At 43.0% G+C, this 12,744-nt stretch overlaps 1 pseudogene; it reads left to right on the top strand.

Annotated features, from left to right (window-relative positions):
* Positions 1–222: 222 nt before the first annotated feature.
* LOC123396451 lies at positions 223–1,562 on the top strand (annotated as a pseudogene).
* Positions 1,563–12,744: the final 11,182 nt, after the last annotated feature.

Raw genomic sequence — 12,744 nt, 5'->3', positions numbered from 1 at the left:
TAAAATGCATACTAAAAGTGAAATAGTTGATGTGATGGATGTGCCCGGTATCGATCAATGAAACATCGGCTCGACGCAGGATTTCAATAGAACGAAAAACCTCGTAAGTAGTAGTAATTGAAAGCCCTGGAACTGCAACCGGAACTACCCGATCCGCTGAAATACGATACGAAGGAAGAAAGCTCAATACAGGTTCGAGGCTTCAAACAGAGCCAGCGAATCCACGCATGGACAGATCAAGGTAGCAACACTACTTTAGGAGATTAAACAAATGTTCAGTGCTCTAGTGAGGATTGAAGTTCTAAATAAAGAAATTGGCTTTTGATAGGCTGGAATCGGATCATTGTGCAATGTTATGTTTTTCAATCCAAAACTGATTCATTTCGTTGGTAGAACCCACGCCAACTCTTTTCTCTAAATAATAGAGAGATCTTTTGATAGAAGTTTGACTTCTATCAATGCAATGAAAGAACTATCCCTTCCTATTTGTTTGTCCTAATGAGACAAAAAAGAGCCTCCTTCTTTACCACTTTAGGGGATGGGGGTGAAGGAGGGTTTACATACAACCGGGGCAAAGTGGTTTATGATTGAATCTCAGAGGCATTCTTATCATTTGGTAGATCCAAGTCCATGGCCTATTTCGGGTTCACTCGGAGCTTTTGCAACCACCGTAGGAGGTGTGATGTACATGCACTCATTTCAAGGGGGTGCAACACTTCTCAGTTTGGGCCTAATATTTCTCCTTTATACCATGTTCGTATGGTGGCGGGATGTTCTACGTGAATCCACGTTGGAAGGGCATCATACAAAAACTGTACAATTAGGACCTCGATATGGTTCTATTCTCTTCATAGTCTCGGAGGTTATGCTCCTTTTTGCTTTTTTTTTGGGCTTCTTCTCATTCTTCTTTGGCACCTACGGTAGAGATCGGAGGTATTTGGCCCCCAAAAGGGATTGGGGTTTTAGATCCTTGGGAAATCCCTCTTCTTAATACCCCTATTCTCCCTTCATCCGGAGCTGTCGTAACTTGGGCTCATCATGCTATACTCGCGGGGAAGGAAAAACGAGCACTTTACGCTTTAGTAGCAACCGTTTCACTGGCTCTAGTATCCACTGGCTTTCAAGGAATGGAATATTACCAAGCACCCTCCACTATTTCGGATAGTATTTATGGTTCTACCTTTTTCTTAGCAACTGGCTTTCATGGTTTTCATGTGATTATAGGTACTCTTTTCTTGATCGTATGTGGTATTCGCCAATATCTTGGTCATCTGACCAAGAAGCATCACGTTGGCTTTGAAGCAGCTGCATGGTACTGGCATTTTGTAGATGTGGTTCGGTTATTCCCATTTGTCTCTATCTATTGGTGGGGAGGTATATGAAAGAAGGGAACGAATAAGTGGATTGAGGAATAAAAGCTCGAAGACAAAGAGAACTTCTCCGGGTGACAGGACCACCCCGGCGGCGTGGCTTCTCTGCCGAGCAGGAAGCCACAAAAAGCATTGTGCTCTTGTAACTGATCTTTTAGTAGGCGAAGTTGCCGAATTCTGAAATCACTACAGGCACAGTGCAGGAAATTGTGAGTCCTAAAAAACAGATGCCCCATGATCATTGACTTACATCATGATACCTTTTTCTTCCTCATTCTTATTTTGGTTTTCGTATCACGGATGTTGGTTCGCGCTTTATGGAATTTCAACGAGCAAACTAATCCAATCCCGCAAAGGGCGGATCTCGACGTTATCGTCATGGCCAAAGCGCCTAACGAGGGTGACTTTCCCCTAGACCAACCTCCCATTGGCGGCTTGCCTGACCTCCCGAGGAAATAGTCAGGTCTGCCCCTCATGAAGCAATTCTGTCGGAGCTAAGCTCCCGCGTCGAGACAATTTTCGAGGAAGTAGGAACCCAGGTTCCTTTAGAGGAAGGGCAGTCTTTGCCCGATTTCACACAAACTCAGGTCTTATGGGATGGAGAAGGCAAGGGTGAAGATACTCTTCAGGATATCTTTCGAGCCTACCTGGAAGAGGGAGAGGAAAGCGAATTCGTTAGAACCGCCGCAAATCTGACGAGAAAATATCGTCACGCGGAGCTAGGAGAGCCTGAGACGCCAGATCCAGAGGATCCCATGGTCGAGCCTGAGGCTCATTCCATGTAATCCCTTGAAGGCACAGAAGCAAATGATGGGGTTAAGGAGGCAGGCCCGTCTTCTTCGCGGAAGCATAAAAGGTGGGATGATGATTCGGGGTCCGAAGATGATGATTCGGGGGGATCTAGGGTTTCTCCGGATCCTGTTGAGATCATTTACGAAGGGGACGCACAAACCTGTCCCGCAAATGTAGATAAGATGCGGAGTAGGTATCCATCTTTGCAAATCGAGATACCGAGGCCTCCTATACCTGTAGGGTAGAGGGGGGATAGAAGAGAGGGTATGTGCGCTTCTATCAAATAGTGAAGACCCGGGAACGACAGCCGCTCGACGTAAGGAGAGAAACGAAATATCAATAGAGGCACGAAAACTGCTGGGTATGAAATTTGGGTAGGGTTGGCAGGGAAAGTCCAACTGACACTTTCTTTGATGCCCTTTTTTCTCCAACTGGCTCATAGATTGCATTTGCCCTTAACCTCCTTTGAATCCATCGTTTAGACCCTCTCAATTGGTATTGGCATTGGCTCGAGAGCAAGGACCTTATTTGATCGCTTAGAACTTGATGGAAGGAAACTCACTCGCTCGAGATATTCTTAAGCTAGCTCAGGAAGAGTACTAATTTTATATGCCTTAAAGAGGGGATTCAAAGAACATTTAAGTTTGAAGTGAAAACAAAACAATAACTAAAAAAATTGACTGAGGAACTATCTAATACAACTATTACTTTCGACGACAAGAAGGATGCTCTATATCTTTTTCCAATCCTGACAAAGGGAAAGCCAGTAGAGTATGCCTTGGTTTAAGAGAGGAGCTCAGGTCCATCTTGTGCTCACAATACATCTTATTTAGCAGGACATCTTGGGCTCTTTAGAGAAAGGCAGAGTCTCTACTTATTAACCATGGATGCCTGTTATATTTACTTATAGAGTGAAGAACAAGCCCACTTTCCATATAACTTTCGTCCGGATGATCGATTGCCTCATTCTTCTTCGAAAATAAGTGCATCTGGCCATTGTGTTTTTCCAACTTTCGTAATAGATCTGGGCATGCATGGTTTTCAATAGATAACCCTAGGCCTTCTTCGTTTCCCCACGGGCATTCACTTCTCTTCAAGCTCGGGATTAGCGAAACATGGATCCGATGCCCATCTCTTTTTCCACTTTGCAAGGCTGAGAGACTTTACCAATTGATAGAAAAAAGCATGAGCAGGATCAGCAGAGGCAAAATTGAATAAAATGGCTTATTTGCACCTTTCTTTGGTAGGCAACGAATCTGACGGAATGTGGGAATCTTTTACAGATGTGAATTCTTGCTTTAACGCTTAGATAACATACTCAGAATCAGGTATCTTCAGGACCGGGGCTCGCCCTCAACAGATATTGTCTTTGCTTTCGCTGATGTCGCGTCAATTGCCCGAGGGAGCATAACACTGCAGGCCGCAATGAACATGCCCGCCGCATCTCGGATAATTGCTCCAGTTGCGCCAATTCCAGTATCCGAGACAGAAAGCAACATCCACGTGAACTTTGACTGTTCATAATATGGGAAATTCCAAGGTGAAGGATGCCTGCTCAGGTCATGATATCACTGATCCAAACTACCAAATCTGAATCCTGACTAGTTAGCGAATCGTGTGCTCTTTGCGAATGTCTTTATTAGTCTATTTCATTTAAGCCCAAAGGATCTTCGAATACCGACTGGTCGTCCCAATCCAATCTCCCATCTGCTTATTCCAATTTTTCCTATTCCTAGCGAATCAAATGAGATTTCTGTTCTTCCATCAAGAGGAGATAGTTATAGTTATCGATAAAGCTAAAAAAACTGTTGACATCGATAAAGCTAAAAAAAACCTGTTGACATAGAATGCAATCGAAATAGAGACAACTAGGCGAAAAAAAGACCGAAAACAATAAGAAACTTCTACTCCCTAGGTGGTTATTTGTCGCATAAGACAGCGGTGGAAGCTGAAGGAAAGAGTGGGCTTTGAATCTAGGTATGCTTTCTAAGGATTGCGCTGCGCCTAGCCTACCTTTACGAACATACCTTTGTCTTTCAAACAAAGCCCTGTGTGTGGAACTACTTATATTTGTTTTCTAATTGCTTTTATCGGGCCATCGAGAAGTCAGTCAGCGGTTGGCTTGAGTCCTCAAGTTGGTCTTTAAGACTTAGTACACCTTAGTAGAAGGTAGATTTCTCTCACCCTATGTGCAATCAAGCTCAGAGACTTGAGCCGCAGAATCCCTTATTTCTTTTCTTTCTCATCGATCGAACTAAAATGACTTGATTCGAAGCCACTTCTGACTTGGATTGATGAAACGAGAAGATTATTGGATTGGATTGTTGGTCTTTCACTAATGGAGCATCTCAGCCCTAGCCTTGAAGTTGAACATCCGGGGATATCTAAATATTGAACCAGTGATTCAAAAGAATGGCAAGTCAGCGGTTATGTGTTGACTTCAGAAACAGGAATCTTGCCACTCCAAAGGACGAGTATCCAATGCCGATAGCTGACCTACTGGTAGATTCGGCAGCTTGTATTGAGCCTCTTGGATGCCCACTCAGGATATAACCAGGTGCCAATCGCCGAAGAAGATATTAACAAGAATTTAGATGCCCTGGTCCAGTTGGTGCCTATGATTTGTCGATCAATTCCTCGGGTCAAGGGGCGCACCTATGATGTATAATCTTCACTACTAGTCAATCCAGGAAAATATTCCTTCTGGCCTTTTATAGATGGATACCTTTTTCTTAGAAAAAATCCCCTTTCAGGTTTAATGATCAAGCAGCGGGGTACCGATTATCCTCTTTTTGCTGGAGGAAGCGAGGAAACAGAGCTAACGGAATTTTATTGTAAAGAAAATGACTCATAAGGAGGTCAGTCATAAAATCCTTAAGCACTAGATCATGACTATATACCCGGATCTCATTCCTTGAAAGATCCCAGGTCGCTTCGCTTAATCAAAGATAAGAAATATCATAGCTGCTTACGAATGCCATCCAATGAGGTAGAACCACCTTCTAATCCTTATGGAGTTTAAGAACAATGTCCACTTGGATTTTCTATACTAGTTAGCCGCAGAAAAAGACGAAAGCGAGCCAAAACATGTAAATCAAAAAACAAAAGAAGGGAACATCCACTGCTAAAATACACTTGCATCGTCGTTAAACAGGAACTCAAAAACGGCACTATAGCATTGGAATTATGGAATTTGAATGGATTGAGTACATCAAGATGAAGAAATTAACGTAATAAGCGATATTCTCAAAAGATTCGGTCATGCCAGAAACCTCAGTGTGCATGGCACTAAAAAAGGGTACAAAGAACCTGAGATGCAAGTAATGGTTGAATAGCCGGGGAAACACTAAATAAAGACAAGTGTCATCCGGACTTACTTGATTTATTGAATCGAGAGATGGAAATGCCATTGAGAGATTAGAAGGGATAGAGAAAACGTCAGATAGAGGTCGTGCTTCTGTTCAGTCCAAAAGAACAATCTGAGTGAGGATAAGGTGGTTTATGTTAGGGTCCGAGAAAGCAACTTGACATGCCAATCCTAACAAGAATTCCACTCTTTCTGGTCATGTCAGAAACCACCTCTTGGAAAGCAGATCGAAAGCCAATCGTTTCAGAAGATGATGACCCTCTTGTGCTCCTACGTTCCTGCTAGTTGGTGGATGAAGAATAGGAGAGAGCTTGCTTGAGTAGAAGATAACCCGCGAGAAGGATGTTTTGTAGCGCTTTCTCATACAAAAGGAAAAGGCGTCACGACCGATCGATACAGAAAAGAACCGCAGCGCTGTCGCCCACCCCGCTTTGGGCATGGGGAGGCGAGAACCACCGCTTTTAGGAAAGAAGCCTACAATTTGATTCTCGTCTCGTTTCACTTGCATTTTCTTTCGTTCAGTCTCGTTCTGAGAGTGGAATCGAAGCACTCACTCCGTTTGGATTTCGAGTCCAAAGGGCCCAGCCAGCGAAAGAGGATTTACAGTCCCACGCAGCCTGCCAGAACCTTTTTCTTGCTTGATTTTTATACGATTTTTTGAGCAACTAGCGCGAAAGCCTTTGCACGTTAGCGCATCCGTTTTCTTGCTTGATTTTTATACGATTTTCTGAAGTGATCTGTCCAACTAAGTAGAAAAGGACACTAGAGTGTGGCTACACGTGGTATAGGGCTGCTCGTCCCGCCTGGTGTGGAGAAATGACATCCAATCTTTCGGTACCTAGAATATATTCTAGGTGGATAAACTTATTTTTGATCAGCATCAATGGGAGATCTGATGTTTTAGAATGACCTTCCCCCGATCAGAGAAGGGGCTTGGTCTGGAACGGATTGAGACGGAAAGCGGTAATCAATCGCCACGTGGTGGAACACTTGTTGGAGAAGGGTAAGCGCCTCCATGTCGTAGGGGTGGGTAGGCCAATAGAAGACTAGGGAACTTAGTCTAGCCACTCAGTTCTGCCCCGAGCCAAGTCTATTTAGTGTCAGCGAACACATACCACTATCTCTATATAGGTTTTTCTTTTTCGTAGAGGTTGTTGCTTAGGTCCTTGGACCCCTCCTTCATGAAGCTTGAGGAAGCACTCACTTTTCTATCCATGGCATTCTTGGTTGTGCACTTAGTCTTGAACCTGTGTTGGTTTGGGACGTCAATCTCATTCGTCAGCGGTGTGTGTCGTGTACTATGATTGCTTTCTTCTTGCTGTCAAATCCCAGTCTATCTTTCACTGAGCTTCCTTCGCTTGGAATTCAAAGTCCAAAAAAAAGAAAGAAAGCGTACTGTGAGGTATGAATGATCAAATGTCTACGGGTGTCATTGAATATCATGGGGTACGAACTTCTAAGGTCATGGCGTAGGGTATTGGATAGGTTGGTCCGCTGGTCGAAGTCATTGCAGGGTGTGCTACGGACAGCTATTGTTCCAGGGCATTTCCTTTCTCTCGTCATCACGCCAACATACACAAGGCTTGCCTTCACAGGGCCCCACCTTGACTTGCCATCATGGCTACACTCTTTTCATCAAAGCAACTCTTCTTAAGAAGACCCCTTGGTCCCCACAACGAAGTTCCTCCATAGAGAACCCAACTGCACAGCACCATCGCAAAGGTTTCTTCGTAACTCGATTAGTCTCACTCAAGAGAACTCATCTACACGGAAGGTCATTTAAGTGCCAGTTGTACCCGCACAGAAGTTATGCGCCCTCAACTACACCAGGATGCCCCCTGCAATAGCATCACAACTTTTCTCACCATGGACAGCTCGCCAGTCTTCTTGCATCAGCCACACCTAACTACAAATGACCTTGGCCTCTCCATGCTCGTCATTTACATTTAAACTGCACACCCCCTTGTTGAGGTCTTACTCCAAAGGTACGGCCTCTAGCACATGACCATTCCTCACTCAAGTCATCGACACCCTCGTCGATGTACGTGTTGAAAGAAGAAATTTCACTATCTCTCAAACGAAATGAGGTTTTTGAACTCCTATATAACAGAGTTTCATTGATGCCAAAGGGGGTTTTCCTCAAACGATTGGAACCAGAATAAAATAAAATAAAGAATGAAAGAGTCAATCTATCTTAGTCAAGGCGCTCGCTCTGCCACAAAGGGAGGCACTGGCAACATCTAAATAGAAAAGAGATGTTTCCAATTAAACCATAGATGTCCACTTCATACTTATAGTATTCTATTTCGGCTTGCTTGGGTTCATTCAAGGCATCTTCATATCTATTAAAGAAATCAATCAGCTCCTAATTAGGTCCCCCAAGGCGAGCGAAGTGACGTTTTTATTTCTCTTCCTCCGGTCAGAAAAAAAAAGATTTATAGGACTGGATGCATAACAAGAAAAGACAGAATAGTAGTGGTGCCTGCGCGCAAACAATCTTAGAACTGAGCTCTTGTAAAGGTGGGCGTTCCTACGCTCAAAGCCCATATCTCAGATGCATGCCCATTGGAATAGCCCATCACCGGGATGAAATTATCCACTTAGCGCAGTTCCCCTTTCCTCTCTTCTTATATCAACTTCACATCCTAAACACCAAAAGGAAGGGAGAAGCAAACTCGACCTGGTGGTTTTTTATCATTTCATTGACCTTCGAACCGCTCTTGCCCTCCCCTTTCACTTTCTTTCCTAAATGTGTGACTGATACCCATCCCTATGTTGTACACTCTTCCACTAACTAGAGAGAACCATGCCTAAAGTAGAAAGAACCAATTACAAGTGTTCATAGTGGTCTAATAAAATAAACCCTGACCGTGAAGGTTCCTAGTGTTGATACCAGTTGTTGGAGATAATGGAAGGAAGCAACAAAACAGAGAGGATCAAGTGTAATCTTAACTACATCTCAGCTCTTATACAAAAGCTTATGTTACAATACATGGTACCAGTCCAATTTATAGAAAATAGCAAACCAACACAAAGTCATTATTGACTCAAGTAACAACTATTTCGATTTTGTTCACAGCTCATTCCTAGCTAAGACATAACGGCGGATAGGCAAACAACTTGATTCAGGTCAATACAATACTCTTCTTCGAACTTGCAAGCTTGGGACACAAGCGTAAACTAAAAAAGAAGTAAGACCAGGTACACTGCTAAACATAAGTATAAAGAGGTGGAAGGCTGATTGTGCTTGTGCTCACCTACAGGTCTGTCCCAGCATACAATATCGAAAAAGACTGTCTCTTATTTTTGATTTGTCTGAATCAGCGTATATTAACTAATACTACTTTATCCAGTCAATAATGAATTGAAAGGCTGTCTTTAATTAAAAAGTGCATAACCAAGCAAGGAACGGAAGGCATGCTAACTACACTACTAGAGTCAATAAAAAAACTAAACTACAAACCAAACTACTTGAGTAAGAATCTATTCTTTTTGCTTATTCGTAAGCGCATGAAGAAACTTATTTCACTCTAGCAATGAGCATAAATAGTTGACAACATAGTTGAAAAAATTCTTTCTTTCCTCTTCCTACTACATACACGGCTATAATCGTTATATATTCGATTCTTTTTTTTAGAAAAATCTTTCTGCATCTCTTTTCTTTCCATTGTGAGTAAAAGGGAACAGCAGTGGCTCAAGTATGTTCATTGGTATCATACTGTGGCAGTAGATACTGGTGTCTTTCTCTCAGCTTTCAGAAGCACCTTTCGTCTCTTGTAGCTGTAAGGAAGGCAAGGAGAAGATCCGCATATTGTCCTTATGGGTCCTCTTTATGATGAGGTTTCTAGTAAGGGTGGGTAAAGTAGTCCCAATGCTTTTTCCCTCGGTAAGGAAAACTTATGGCATCTAAGGTACGCAATTTCTTGTGTTCGCGCTTAGCTCCTTGAACAACTTTGTATCATTCGATACCACTAAGCAGCGGTTAATCGGACATTCCAGAGAGTGAGAGGTCCTTCGGGAAAGAAGAAGCCTAGCCTAACATTGAAATCAAAGTGTCGTAGACCTCGGTAAGCCGGTGGGCTAAGACAGGCTACGTAAGGCTAAGTAGAGCTTTCCCCCTTCCTAAGTGAAAGTTGAAACACTATCTATGGTCTGGATATAACATCCCCTTTATCAATTCCTTTCTCGTCAAGATAAATAGGTAAAGCCAGCTTTGAAGGTCAATTCAAAAGGGAAGTAAGAAGTTGCAGGAAGGTTTGAAGAGATGACTGACGTAAAAAGCCTTTGAGCCTCTTTTTGAAAGCTTCTTCCATCAAGTTACTGAAAGTCCCCGGGCTAGACTCGTTTTTCTTCTTCTCCATACTCAAAACGCGAAATCAAAAGATAGTTAGCCTTTTTAGCCGAGCCTTTAGTAGCAAACTCTGTCTATATTTTAAGCATGCAGTCTATCTTTCCTTTCTGGAGTTGTCCCGGAGAAGAAAGCTTCCCTCGAAGTGATGAAGTTCACCCTGCTCTCGAATCTCAATTCGTAGTTGGCCTGAAGCTTAGCCTCAATCAGAATGTGTTAAAGGTACGTAGTCACTATAGCGAAACTATTGGCCTGGAATGAAGAGTTTGAGGTTGGCGGCGCGGCTCTTGATCCACTATACTATTCTCGTAGTAGAAAGATGAGTTATATATCTTGACTGCTAGTTCGATGTAATGATCTGTCTATCTCTACCGCGCCTCCTCTCGAGAGGAAAGAAACTACATCTTTTGTTCTCAACGACCTTCATAACCTGAAAGTGGGCTGAACAGTTCTTTGAGATTGGTACTTCTTCGAAAGTGGTAAATCCTGGCACTTCTTACTCATATTTCCTCTCACGTGTCAACAAGCAAGTAGGGCGCTTGACCTTAACGTGGTAGGACTCTGTTGCATTTAGAGAGAGGGTGGGAAGAAAGCTTGCTATTGAGGCTATTGCTTGTGTTGAAGAAGACCCTTTTGATTCAAAGAGGCGGCGATGAAAAACCATTCTTTGACTTTGGAGTTCCAAATAGAAAAACAGTTCTCATTTCTTCTTGTAGTCGATTGGTCGTCCGTTCATCTGCTTTAGTTTATTTGCCCTATTTTGCCTCTCTTTTTCTGCGGCGAATGGATTGGGTTGGTTCCCTGGTCAAAACAGAAAGTACTAACCAATTTGTGTGGTTTCATTAAAATAGCTAAGTGCTAGCTATGGTTTATAGATGGGAAAGGAAAGAGCAGTAGTTTCGGGTCAAGATCAGGTCACAAGCTTGAGAAAATGCCCTCTGACCCCCGTCTGTTCCCCTCCCAGCAAAATGAAAGCATACTAAAAAGTATCAATACTTCAGATAGAGTTCATATTATCTGAAAATCAATAGAAAGAAGAAACTGAATCAAGCCATGCTCCTCTCCTGCCACTGAGCTTTCTACCCCTTTGATTTCTACCAATGAACCTTCCCTAAAGACATGTATGTATTTCTCTTTCCAATTCACCTTCGTGTTCCCCAGCGGAGTATTCAACCAATCCATTCCTAGCACCATGTCATAGGCAACCAGTGGCAATTTTGCAGTTTAGCTTCAAATTCCACTCCTTGCACCTTCCGGGTACCCCCTCCGATACACAGCTTTACTAATTATGTTCTGACCATTAGCAACCACAACCACTATGGGAAATGTTTGTACCTGCTTGGGATTCATTTCTTAACCTAAAGTTTCCTTTGCCTCACAAACCAGCAATTCCCAGATCAGAAATCCTATTTCCAGCTCACTCTCCCTTTCGCAGGAAGTTCTTGGTAAAATCCCTTTAAAAAACTATCAATCAATAGTATGAAATATTTCATGAACTTACTAAAACGAAAAGGTTCAGGAAGGAAAAAGGTATTACGCTATTTATGAATTTTTACCAATCCTACTTGAATTGCTATTTCACCATAAAAAGCTATTTCAATAGGAGTTCCAATTGTCATGTCAAATGAGACTTTCTCCTCACCAAATTGAAGCGTGAGCTTAGCATCTTTCACATCGATGACAGCCCCTGCAGTAGCTAGAAAAGGTCTCCCCAAAATAAAATAATAGGAAAGCTCTTATCCTCTCCAAGACAACAAAATCAACTGGAAATGCGAAGTTACCAACTATCGCAGGGATATCACCCAAAATGTCTGCCGGATCCTGATCAGCAAGGTGGAGAGTGATGCTAGTCGGCCGTACATCACCCAATGGTAGTGGCTCGTAGACAGTGAAGGGAATCACAGTAGACCCAAGACCACATAAAGCATGGAAAGTTTGACTTCCTATCAAGCATGGAATACTGAAACTGGCAGGCTCATCTAAGTTGAGAGGTAGCTTATTTGAACGAGTGCACTACATTCCTTAGTAAGAGTAACCAGTTCTGGCTCGTTAATGTTTCGCTTCTTTGCGAGCTGGTCTTTAAAGAACTGTGTCTACATCGGCACCTGTAAGACACCATCAAGGATGGGGGTGGTAATCTGCATATCTGTCATCATATCCAGAAACTTTGCAATCTGCTTGTCTTCTGTTGACTTCACAAACCGTTCTGGAAATGGCAGCTTCGGGTTGACAGGTGGAGCAGATTGATGATGGATCATTAGGAGCAATAGTTGCTGGTGTAGAAGAACTAGGCTGTGCAGTAGAAGTAGTGGACTGTTGAGGTCCCTGCGGAGAAGGTATTGGGCCGGCTAGGGTAGAAGGCAGGTGGTACATACAACGCTGGCATTGGGGAAGAGGATCGGTTGTAGTCTTACCACTCCGACTAGTAAAGGCTCCACGTGGGTGAACTTCAGGTTGAGGTGGAAGTCTCCCTTGTAGATGGTTGTGAGGCTACCATACGAGTGGTCAATGTTTGCATAGAAGAATCCTTACACCCAATATTGTCACTCCTTTTAGAATACCTGTCTACACCTACATCAGCAAGATGTAGTTTTATTAAGTCGGCTTCCATTCCTTATTCGGAAGGTGTTGGATACTTGATATACGCTATGATATGTACTCGGCCCACCATTGCGCATGCTGTTTTAGGAAGCATATTTTGATCCTTATTCAGGGAAAGCTCATATCCATCAAAAACTAATCGAAGTCCAGCTTTATCCTGAGCATCCGTTGTTTGCCCCGATTGAAGATCCGACACGACACCCTCTCTTCCATCTCCGGCTTCCTAACCAGATCCGTTTACCCCTGCTTGAAAAAGTGTTTCCATT

This window comes from Hordeum vulgare, chromosome 5H (assembly GCF_904849725.1).
Source record: "Hordeum vulgare subsp. vulgare chromosome 5H, MorexV3_pseudomolecules_assembly, whole genome shotgun sequence".
NCBI lineage: Eukaryota > Viridiplantae > Streptophyta > Magnoliopsida > Poales > Poaceae > Hordeum > Hordeum vulgare.
Note: the sequence above shows the minus strand (reverse complement) of the source record. Positions and strands in the feature narration are given on the sequence as shown.